General features: G+C 36.4%; 1 protein-coding gene across 12 annotated transcripts in view; it reads left to right on the top strand.

The window, feature by feature from the left end:
• Positions 1-12,472, top strand: part of SPIDR (scaffold protein involved in DNA repair) — a 452,576-nt gene that overhangs the window by 192,558 nt on the left and 247,546 nt on the right. The window lies entirely within an intron of this gene.

Below are 12,472 nucleotides of genomic sequence, written 5' to 3' on the forward strand. Positions count from 1 at the left end.
GATAATACAGTATAAAGGGGGAGAGAAGGAGATGTATTGAGGTACAAAGCATATACTATTGAAACTTAGCTGGTCTTTTCCAAAGAAGGTTGTTATAAGTTTAAGATATTAGTTGTAATTTGCAAGGTAAAGTAAATGTTAAGAAAATAACCAAAAAAATATATACATTTGAAAAGAGGAAAGGAATTGAAATGGTACTCTACAAAAAAATCAACTAAGTATTAAATGCATAATTATTAACATTGACATGTAATTTATTAATATTTTAATACAAAAAGATTGAAGGAACTTAAAAACAAAAAAAAACATATATGATATAAAGAAAACAATAGATAAATGCCAGAAATCTTCTTTATCAGTAATCACATTAAATGCAAATGGATGGAACAAAACTATTAAAAAGGAGAGATTGGCAGGTTGTATTTAAAAACAACAACAACAATGCCTATATGCTGTTTACAAGTGACGCAATTTAAGTATAAGGTCACAAAATGGTTGAAAGTAAAAGGATAAAAAATTATAATTCTGTATAAACAGTAATAACTAAAGAGAACTGGAGCAGATAATTTATTATCAGACCAAATAGACTTTAAATTTAAAAAGGCTGAGACAAAAATGGATAATATATATTGATAAAAAAATACAATAAGATGTAGCAATTCTTAAACATACACACCTAAATTTACAATGCAAAAACACTGTGTCATTAGAAATTTGTAAATGTGAACCATACACCTTAAAAAAGAAGAAGCCTATCTGTACACCTTAAGGTACTAAAAGAAAAAAAGAGCAAACTAAATCCAAATTCTGCTCTCCAGAAGAGCAGACATAATAAAATTAGAGTGGAGATTTAAAAAATAGGGTAGCCTGGGTGGCTCAGCGGTTTAGCGCCACCTTTAGCCCACAGGGTCTGATCCTGGGGACCCAGGATTGAGTCCCACATCGGGCTCCCTGCATGGAGCCTGCTTCTCCCTCTGCCTATGTCTCCGCGCCACCCCACCCCCCCCGTGTGTATGTCTCTCTTGAATAAATAAATAAAATCTTAAAAAAAAAAATAGAGGACCTATGGCCAGTGAATTCTTCATAACACTTAAAGAAGATTTAACAGCAATCATTCTCAAACTCTTCCTAAACATTTAAGAGGAGGGTACATTTACTAATTGATTTCATGAGGTCAGCATTATTCTGATACCAAAGCTAGAGAAAGATAATACAAAAGCAAAAAACAAAAAAACTAGGGGCCAGTATCCCTTGTGAATATTGATGCAAAAATCCTCAAGAAAATATTAGCAAACTGAATTCAGCATATGAAAGGAATGATTATACACCATGTCCAAATGGGATTTATTCCCAGAATGCAAGGATTGTTTACCATATGAAAATCAATCAACTATACCACAGTAGTGGAATATAGGAGAAAACCATATGATCATTTCAATTGATGCAGAAAAAGTACTTGAAAAAGAAAAATCCGACACCCTTTTATGACTACAAACAGAACAGAAAAGAACTTCCTCAATCTGATATAGGGACATTCATAAAATTCCAACAGCTTAACCTCACACTTAATGGTGACATACTGAAAGCTTTCCCTGTAGGATCAGAAGCAAGATAAGTTTGCCCACCTTTCAACACTTTTTCTTTTTCAGCATAAGAGTGGAAATTCTAGATAGGCCAGTTAGGCAAGAGAAAGGAAGTAAAGGCATTCATATTGAAAAGGAAAAAATTAAAATGATCTCTGCTTACAGATGGCATGATCTTATATCAAGAAAACCCCCAAAATTATGCACACAGTTTGAGGTAATAAAGTTGCAGGGTACAAATCAACATGCAAAAGTCAGTTGTATTTCTGTACACTAGCAATGAACAACCTGAGAAAGGAAATGAAAACAATTCCATTTACAGTAGCATCAGGAAGAATGAAATACTTAATAAATTTGACCAGGGATATATAAGACTTCTACATATAGCAGTAATAGTACTACATGTCTGTTATAAAACCTTGTTGAAAGAAATTGAGAATCATAACATGAATAAATGGAAAACATCTCATGTTCATGAATTGGAAGCTTTAATATTGTTAAATGACAATAGCCCCCAAAGAAATCTGTAGAATCAGGGCAATCTTTATCAAAATTTCAATAGCATTTTTTTCTGGACAGAGAAAATCCATCCTGAGATTCATATGGAGTATCAAAGAATCCTAAACAGCCAAAACAATCTTGGAAAAAGAAAAATTGGAAGACTCTCACTTCCTCATACAAACTACATAAAAATTTCATACAAAGCTACAGTAATTAAAGCCATATTGAATGGTCATAAGGACAGAGATACGGAACAATGGGATAGAATAGAGATACTCAAAATAAACCCTTATAAATGGTCAAATTATTTCTGACATGGACACTAAATCCACTCAGTGGGGAAGGACAGAGTTTTCAACAAATGGTGATGAGTAACTGGATATCTATATGCAAAAGAAGGAAGTTGGACTATACACGAAAATTAGCAATTAAAGACTTAAAGTTAGGAGCTAAAACTATGAAACTGTTAGATGAAAATACAGGAGAAAATCTTCATAGCATTGGATTTGGTAGTGATCCCAAAAGCATAGGAAATTTTTAAAAACTAGATAAATTGACCTTTATTATAAACTAAGAACATTTGTGAAAGGACAGTATAAACAAAGTGAAAAGACAACTGGCAGAAAATGAGAAAATATTTGCAAATCATATCTGTTAAGAGATTAATATCCATGATTTATAAGGAACTCCTATAACTCACTGTTAAAAAATAAGCACTGCAATTTGAAAATGGGCAAGGGACTTAAATAGATACTTCTCCTAAGAAGATATACAAACAACTAATAAATGCATGAAATAATGTTCAGCATCATTAGTCACTAAGGGAATGCAGGTGAATCCACAGTATGATACCACGTCACACCCATCAGGGTGGCTACGATCAGAGACCATGGGAAGTAAATACTGATGAGGATGTGTAGAAATCGGAGCTCTTTTGCTCTGCTGGTCAGAATTTTAAAAGGCACAGCTGCTGTGGAAAATTGGCTCTACCTCAAAAAGTTAAACAGAATTACCATATATGATACAGCAATTTCAATCCTGAGTATACATCCAAAAGAATTGAAAACTGGGATTCAAATAGATACTTGTTCACCAATACTCATCTTGACAACAGCCAAAAGAAGGAAACAACTCCCTGGTGCTAGCAACATAGCATCAGATGAATAGATAAACAAAATAATGAATATATGTATAACTAAATATTCATCATTTAAAAAGGAGTGAAATTCTAATATATGCTATACCTTGGGTGAATCTTGAAAATTTGCTTAATGAAAGAAGCCATACACAAAAATCAAATAATTTTGATTCAACTTATATGAAATATATAGAATAGGCAAATTCATAGTGATAGAAAGTAGAATAGAAATTACTAAGGAGTGAGAGGAATGGATAGTTACTGTTTAATAGGTACAAAGTTTCAGAATGCCTGGGTGGCTCAACAGTTGAGCGTCTGCCTTCAGCTCAGGGCATGATTCCTGGGGATCCCAGGGCCCTGGGATCGAGTCCCATATTGGTCTCCCCTCAAGGAGCCTGCTTCTCCCTCTGCCTGTGTCTCTGCCTCTCTGTGTGTCTCCCATGAATAAATAAATTAAATCTTAAAAAAAAATAAAAAAATATAAATCTACTTAAATTTAGTAAAGCTTAATTTGATATTAATATTAAGAATGGGTATATTGAGGGCAGCCCCGGTGGCCCAGTGGTTCAGCTCCACCTTCAGCCTGGGGCATGATCCTGGAGACCTGGGATCGAGTCCCACGTCAGCTCCCTGCATGGAGCCTGCTTCTCCTTCTGCCTGGGTCTCTGCCTCTCTCTCTCTCTCTCTCTCTCTCTCTCTCTCTCTGTGTCTCTCATGAATAAATAAATAAAAATCTTAAAAAAATAATAAATATTTAAGAAAAAGAGTGGGTATATTGAATTAAGGTCAGTAAATCCCTTTGTTGTAAAGTCTAAATGTATGAATTCACAGGATTCTAGAATTCCAAGGACGTCCCAAACAATTCATCATTAAGCTTATAAAGACTATAAACATGATCATTGCTAACATTTGCAGGAGCATTCATTATATGCCAGGTATAATGTTCAGTTTCTCAATCTTATTTAAATTCACAATAGCCCTTCAAGTTTGTTACTCTTTTTCTACCCCATTTTCTATACCAAGAAACCTAAGCATAAAGACTCACAAAGGAAAGCCCATGGTAAGACCTTTTTTCTGTCTCACAAAGCAGAACTCTGCAAAAATACTTGTAAAAGTATTAGGTATAAGTATTGAACAGGGCTTTCCCCTCCCATCCCACTGTCGTAATGGATTGTCACCCTGTTCCATCCTGAGGCTCATCATGAGGGTCATGAAGCCTTAATGAAGAGTTGGCAGTTAATCTGACCTAACAGTAGATGTGACCACAGCGGTGTTCTGACCAGTGATAAGATGGCCCAGCGCAGTGGTGACCAGGATCCAGGAGAATGTTGCTGGGTTGAGCAGCCTGTGGGAAGAAAGAGATATGTCCTTGACAGATACATCAAGGAACGTTGGTGGGAAGAGTACTAAGCCTACACTTGCAGAGTTTAAGGCCCAACACTACAACTCTGGTCATTTCTTTGAGTCTCATTATATTTATTTGTAATGTGGCCAATGATATTGTATGTGCCTTTTCACAAGGTGACTGAGGATAAATGATAAATAGAATAATCCATTATGAACCCGACTGTTTCCACTTAATGTTTCTCTGTGATACTATGGAAACATAATTATAGTTGACCCTTGAACAATGAGGGGGCTAGGGGTGCCAACCCCCACACAGTTGGAGATTTGCATAATTTTTGACTCCTCCAAAACTTAACTTGTAATATCCTACTGTTAACCGAAAGCCTTACCAATAACTTAAAGTCAACTAACACATATTTTGTATATTATATGTATTATTTACTATATATTCTTATAATAAACTAGAGAAAAGAAAATGTTATTAAGAAAATCATAAGGAAGAAAAATACACTTATACTACTGTATTTATCAATACCATAAGTTTAAGTCATCTGTTTACAAGATGGATTATCTGCCTGTTAGAACGTATATCAGTATTGTCTTATATGGTACAAAACACTGTAGATATTATATGTTTTACTAACACTAAACATCAAAAATGAAAAGATCATGTGGAAAAAATTCACATTTATTATATAGGTTGAAAGATTCATATATTGCTAACAAAAAAGGAGCACTATGATTGGAGTATGGAGGCCTATTGTCATGGATACACTTGCTTCATGTAGCTTTGCCTATTTAATAATGAGTGAATCCTTATAAAAATTTTATGGTGTACCATATTACAGTCACGTCATAGTATTGGAAACATTGTTAACATTTAAAAAAAAACACCTCTGATGATAGGCTGATATGAGATGATAGGCTTGTCTGCAGTCTTCAATTACAAGAGAAGGAGGCATGGTATACAGTAATATAATCCTTTGGAAGGAAAGTTATGAAACAGTATGAAAATTAACACATTATTAATTGTATATTAAATATCACCCGCCTTATGCCTATGTAAGGATAGGCTTTCCCCTTCCATGTGAGTCTTGCACATGATGTTCTACACAGTGAGTATTTAGGCAGTGATGATGATGACACAAAAATATCTCATACAGTTACTAGATTTTTATGCCAAGATACTTGCACACATATACCACACTGAAGTTAACTAACCGTACGGCATGATGGTTATTTGTTATTCATTAAGTAGAAGTGGATCATCATAAAGTCTTTGTCTTCATTCTCTTCACACTGAGTAGGCTGAGGAGCACGAGGCAGAGGAGCGTTTCATCTTGTCTCAGATGTTGCAGAGGCAAAGGACATGAAAGAGGTAAAAGGGAGGAAGGAGAGGAGGAAGGCATGCTCTTTGTGACTTTATGGAAATAAATCTTAATATCTATCTGACTTTTTTGGTTTTTAATTTCTCTAAAAATGTCTCTGTATGATACCAGTCCACTTTTTGCTTTAGTTTCAGCGCCTGTATCATAAAAGTGTCTATGTGTAAAAACAGTCTTGAGTAATCAGAATCCTTCTGCCAGACTGTGTAACGTCAGTTTGCTTTCAGGCACTGCTGCTTCTCTGTATCTTCCTCGTGGTCTGGAGCTGGTTTGGAAGCGCTTATTCCATCAAGTCTTTTGTTAATTCCTGTGGTGCAGTGTCTGTTAACTCTTTAATTTCTCCAAGATCCATATCTTGAAACCTTTCACATATTTCCTTTTTTGCCATATCCACAGTGTCTTTCATGATTTCCTTAATTGGCTTTGACCTAAATCCTGTCAAGTCATACACAACATCCGAATACAGTTTTCTCCAGCAGGAATGTACTTTTTGAGTCTTGATGGCTTTTTCTCAGACATTGCTGGCATCTTCAGTGGTATAATCTTTTCAGGCTTTCATGATGGTCTCTCTTGAGGTTCTCTTCCATGGTGTTGACAGTCCTTTCCTTGGAGAAGTACCATATGTAATGAGACTTAACGGACCTTTTGACATCACGGTCTGGAGGCTAAATTAGAGATGCTTTGTAGATAAGTAGACTACCTCAGCCTCCTCATTGTTGAAGTCATGGGATTCCAGGTGACCAGGGCCATTTTCCGGTATCAAAAGAACTGGAAAGGCAGTCAGTTACTGGCAAGGTACTTCGTGACTTCAGCATCAATAGAATCAGTCCAGGAAGAGAGGTCTCATTGTTCAGGCCTTCTTATACAACCAGAAGACTGGCAGCTGGTGTGTATCTTTTCCCTCCAAGGATCGAGGGTTAGCAGCTTTATGGATAAGGGCAGTGCTGATTATAAACCTGACTGCCTTTGCACAGAGCATGGAGTTAGTCTGTCATCTTAAATCCTGGTTCTCTTCCTTACTAATAAATATCCTTTGCGGGATTTTTTTTTTTTCCACCCCAGATAGGGCACTTTTCATCTGCATTAAAACCTGTTCAAGCGGCTATCCTTTCTCCTTGATGATTTTCTTAGAGGTGCCTGGGAACTCATCTGCTTCCCCCTGGTCAACGGAAGCTGCTTCTCCTTTTATCTTGACATTTTTTAAGCCAAACTTCTTTCTATAATTATCAAAACCATTCTTTGCTGGCATTAAATTGTCTGACTTTAGATCCTCAACTTCCTTTTGCTTTAAGTTGTCATATAATTTAATACTGCATTTTTATGTTTGTTTACATTTTTTTCAATTGCTAGTGGTACCACATACAATCTGTGTGAGTTTGGTAAATTTTAACTTTTTATAATTTGTGTGTATTTTATGGTAATAAATTCTAAAATAGGCTAATATTTACATATATTTTCTGCATTTATGACATCCCTTTTTCGTAAATTATTAGATATTTCCAAGCTAGATGTTTCAAATTGTCACAAATCTTCAAAAAGTTTTCAACATACTTATTTTAAAAATCCATGTATAACTTGACCCATGCAGTTCAAATCTGTGTTGTTCAGGGGTCAACTGTATAACTGTATGGTTTGGAGGGCTTCAACTTGCATGCTGTGACTGAACATGAAAATCATGTAAAACTTAGGTAAAAATTCCAGAAGGAATTGTTAAGTAATTTTGCAGACTATTATAAGTATTCAAGATCCAGTATGGAACTGCTTACTGAGAACATACATGTGGGGCAAAGTAACTTTGATGTAACAACATGAGCGGCTACAGGCCAAAGGCACAGCCAGTTTTGATCGAGATTTGTAGCCCTGTTAAGAACCTTACAGCTGGGACGCCTGGATGGATCAGTGGTTGAGCATGTGCCTTTGGCCCAGGTTGTGATCCTGGCATCCCGGGGTCCTGGGATCAAGTCCCCTGCAGGAAGCCTGCCTCTCCCTCTACCTGTGTCTCTGCCTTTCTCTGTGTCTCTCATGAATAAATAAATAAAATCTTAAAAAAAAAAAAAAAGAAAAGAACTTACAGTTAAAGCAATAAACTTATGGTTAAATATTAAGCATTATTGAATGACTGGAATGCTTCATATCTAACGCAGCCTCCCAGTTGGCCCATGAGTTTTCTTTATCACAAAAGTAAAGATTGGCAAAGCAAACAAAAGGTTTCACTGTTTAAAAGATTTCTGCTTTCTGACCATGGTCTTTCAGGGGTGGAGTGTTAGTGAACATAGTCCCTGAGCTCCCTGCCACCAAGGTACACTGACCTGTGAGCCCCTGTGCAGAGATGGAGATGTCACTGCATTGCTCTTACCGTGTGTCCCTGTTTCAGAACACTCCACTTACCATACTAATTCAGATATACAAATATATCGGGAACCATCAGGTTAAATAATATATATAAACAAAAATGTATTTTTGCAATATAATACAGATTTCTTCTTGCTTAAAACATCTTGTAAACAGTCATGTTCTCCACCTTCTGGGTGTTCTCATTGTAGAACAACATGCTATACCCATATCGGCCTCCGATTAAGGAAGATTTTCTTAAAATTTTTTATTAATTTCAACATAATCTAGAAGATAAAAAAAAGGTTAGAATAGAGGTGCCCTTTGGTCATGTCAAAATGATGAGGCTTATTGTGGTTTCTGAGGGTCTACCGTGTGTGTTTCCCTTTCTTTGTGGAGACTATTCTTTCTGCCTGTGTGTTTTTTCACACCTCCCTGCTACATGTCAAAACATACACTTTTTCTGCTCCCTTTTCTTTTTACCTTCCCTGCCATCTCCCTTCCAACTCAAGGCAAACTTGGTTGCTCTCCCTTGTGTGCTGTCATGATTCCATCCACACACTTTCAGTAGAAAATCACCTACAGTTTATACCTCTGTCTTCCTTCTTCACTGTGAGCTTCTTGAGTGCAAGGCTAGTGTTTATGGCATAAATGGAAATTGGCTTTGCAAGACATACATGACCATATGGTCCCTATGTTTTCCCAGATAATCTTGAAATTGGAAAACCAGCTCATTCTTGAGGAAGCAGAAATAGGGGTGGGGGTATGCTAGTATTTATACTAAAATTTATAAATTTATAGTTTACTAGATCTTCATAGCCAACTAAGGTAAAAATGGGAAGTTTTCATCGTCTTTCCGCAGCCTTTATAGGACAGAGGAAGTATATGGTATACAGCAGTAGTATATAGTATAGTGGCAAAGACAGGTGGTCGTCACTTAAGAGTAGAACTTTCCTGCTAAATTATTGCCAAGCAGACAAGGAAAAATACATATAAGCAGGCATGATCACCAGGCTTCCAGTTGACTTTACATGGAATATATTTTCTCTCACAGACTGGAATGGTGACACTTTAAAAGCCCCTCAGCATTCCTTTTTGGGTGAAGAAAATTGATTAGAAGATCCCACAAGTTTGTGGGCAGAATTAATAGAGATAATTTATGTGGAATTTATATGAGTCGGAGCCACAGCTGGCTCTCAGAAAGTTCTCATTTGTTCCGAAACAATTGTGTATTAAGCCCAATACAGGCTTCAGTAGCCAGGTGGGTCTGCCTACTTTCCCAGAGACCCCCACAAGCTGGCCTCTTGACCTGGTCTCATGTGTGGCTACTGTCAAGTTTCCGCCTGTGCAGAGCAGTAGCTTTGATTTATTAAGCACCTGCAGCGGGCCTGGCCTTGGACTGGTTCTTCAGTCACACAGCTCCCATTTAGTACCTACTAACCTTCTGTGAGTCAAGCTGACCTCATTTGCAGAGGGGGAAGCTGAGGCTGTGTCCTCTTAGGGCCCCAGTTCGTGGTTCTGGAATAAGAATCGGATTAGTGCCACGTTGCACCCACTCCACCCACCAGGCACTTGTGAAAAGGGCTGGATTCGTTACTATAGGATCCTCCTCTTTAGGACAAATGCTTGCAGCTTGCCAAACTGACTTAGGCACATTTGCAGAGATGCCTCGTCCTATAGAGCAGGTGGGAGGTCATTCCCCTCCTGTGAACCCCACCATATCTGGAGAACTTCATTCAGGCACAGAAGCTACCCTTTTGGGGACAGGGATAAAGCCAGCCCCCAAACCTGAAAAGATTAAGGCTCTCCCCCTACTCAGATGTGTATGTGTGTGTGTATGAATAAAAATAATAGATTCATTAAAAAAAAATGAAAATTGATCAGAAGGAAAAAAAATCTCAAAGCATCCATGGGTGTTTTGAGAAGATTTAAAGTAATATTTTAAAAACTACATTTTTCCTATCATTTGCATCTCTTAGAGAATGTAATGCTGGCTTTATGTCTAGTGTTAAACATGGAGAAGAAAGGAAATAATAAGCATATTGGTATTAGAGCCAAGAAGCACATATGAAATGACCCCCAAAGGTTAAGAGATAGATAGTTACGACTACTTTATTTAGGCCGATAAAGTATTCTAACCAGAAAACAAAAAAGGGGGACCTATTTTCTTAGTTACTGGTTTGGTTCTAACTAAAAATTGGTTTCATTTTATTCTATTTTTAACTTTTAAAAATTATATATCACTAAAGTTAAGTTTACCTCTTTAAGGTTTTTCCTCCAGAAATTGTTTGTAGCACTCCATAACCTATTGATATCAGACAGGATCAGCTTAAGGTTTGCCATTGTAACACAAAAGTTTTAACTTGAAAAATTGCAGGAGGGTGTATAGTTTCAGTAGTGGCCTTAGAAAAATCCCAATAAAACTACTGCTTTCATTCCATATGTTTGAGTCTACTTATGGGTATCATGTCAATATATGGTAGTTGTGTTAGAGCTGCTGAAACTGAGTTTAGACATTAAAATGTTAAAGTGTTGCTTCCCAGGCAGATGGCCAGGTCTGTTTTTCCTAAATTCCAGGGGATTGCTACCAATGGTCTCTGCTTGTGTTTTTGTAATTTTGGTATTATTTGTAATTTGTCTCTTTTCTCATATAACAGGCAAACTCAGGTACCACTAATTATAATTCTTTGTTAATGGACACATGTTGTCTAATGATATAAGCTGTGATGATAACAACATAAAGGGCAGGCAAGAGATGTCTAAGAGCAGAGTATTTTGTGTGATATCAAAACTAAGATGGCATTATTCAAACTAGGTTGTTACACGTTTATGATGTTATTTCTTCCTTTTATTAGATGGATTGATTTTTTTCATCCCATATTCTTTTTTTCTGTTAGCTTTAGAAGTTATTTCAGCTATTTTCTATTTACTTACGTGGTTAGTCTTGTATTTTAGCTGCCTATTTAAACATGTGTTAAGCTGAGGCACCAAGCTGCCTCAAGTCACTGGAGCCTGTGATTCTTGATTTCAGGCTTATGAGTTTGAGCCCCACATTGGATGTGGAAATTACTTCAAAAAATAAACATGTACTAATATATAAACTTCCTTTTTTAAAAAAGATTTTATTTATTTATTTATTTTAGAGAGAGAAAGAGCATGTGGACACATGAGTGAGGGGAGGGGCAGAGGGAGAGAGTCTAGAGAAAGAATCTTAAGCAGATTCCTCACTGCATGTGGAGCCCCACCCTGGGGCCCGATGTCACAACCCTCAGCTGAAATCACGAGTTGGACGCTTAATGGACTGAGCCCCTCAGGCACCCCATAAACTTCTAAAATTCATTTATTTCTATAACTTTTAACAAAAGGCAACATCTTAGCACACTATTATTTCTCCCTTTTCTCTCATTACTTTTGTTCCGTAATCATTTAAGTATTTAGATTTTTAAAAGTTCATTAAATATATATTTCTACTTAACTATAAGTTTTACTGGGTTCTTTGTTTACCATTATGTAGCCTATATTTTTACCTCATTGGGCTGAATATTCATTTTCTCTAAATCATCCATGAACAAATCTTAACCCTAGAGAAGGCAGTTTTTGAGTCCTTGTGTGACTTCAGGCACTTTAATATCATTGCCCTCTTATTTGAATGCTGTCTGGCTAGATATACAATTCCTGGTTTAAGTATTTTCTCCTCAGAACATCTCAGGATTTCCTTTAGCATTCAGTTTTGCCAATGAGAATTCCCTTCTTCCCTCCCTCCCTCCCTCCCATCCTTCCTTCCCTTCCTTTATTTTTTCTTTCTTTTTTTTATAGTTGTTTCTAGTCTATTTCTGAATTCCAGACTATGTGAATAGTATAATGCCATGAGTACCTTCAAATGTGGAAGGGACACCCCCAACATAAACAAATGCATTAAAATAACCACACACATACTTTTTAAAACATAGTAACTGACACTTACTGCTAACCATAAGGAATTCCATTTATCAGATGAGGGGAAAAGAAGCTTTTATATCTTGCTACCTGAGAAACAAAATTGATTTAATACCTTTTTGGTGAGACCATTTAAGTTCTACTCTTAGCAGATTTCAATTTTTTAATACAATGTTAGCAGCTATAGTGACTGTGTTTTAAATTAGATTTTCAAAACATAAGATGAATAATTTATACACTTTTTACAATCT

The sequence above is a fragment of the Canis aureus genome, chromosome 37 (assembly GCF_053574225.1).
Source record: "Canis aureus isolate CA01 chromosome 37, VMU_Caureus_v.1.0, whole genome shotgun sequence".
In the NCBI taxonomy this organism is placed as follows: Eukaryota; Metazoa; Chordata; class Mammalia; order Carnivora; family Canidae; genus Canis; species Canis aureus.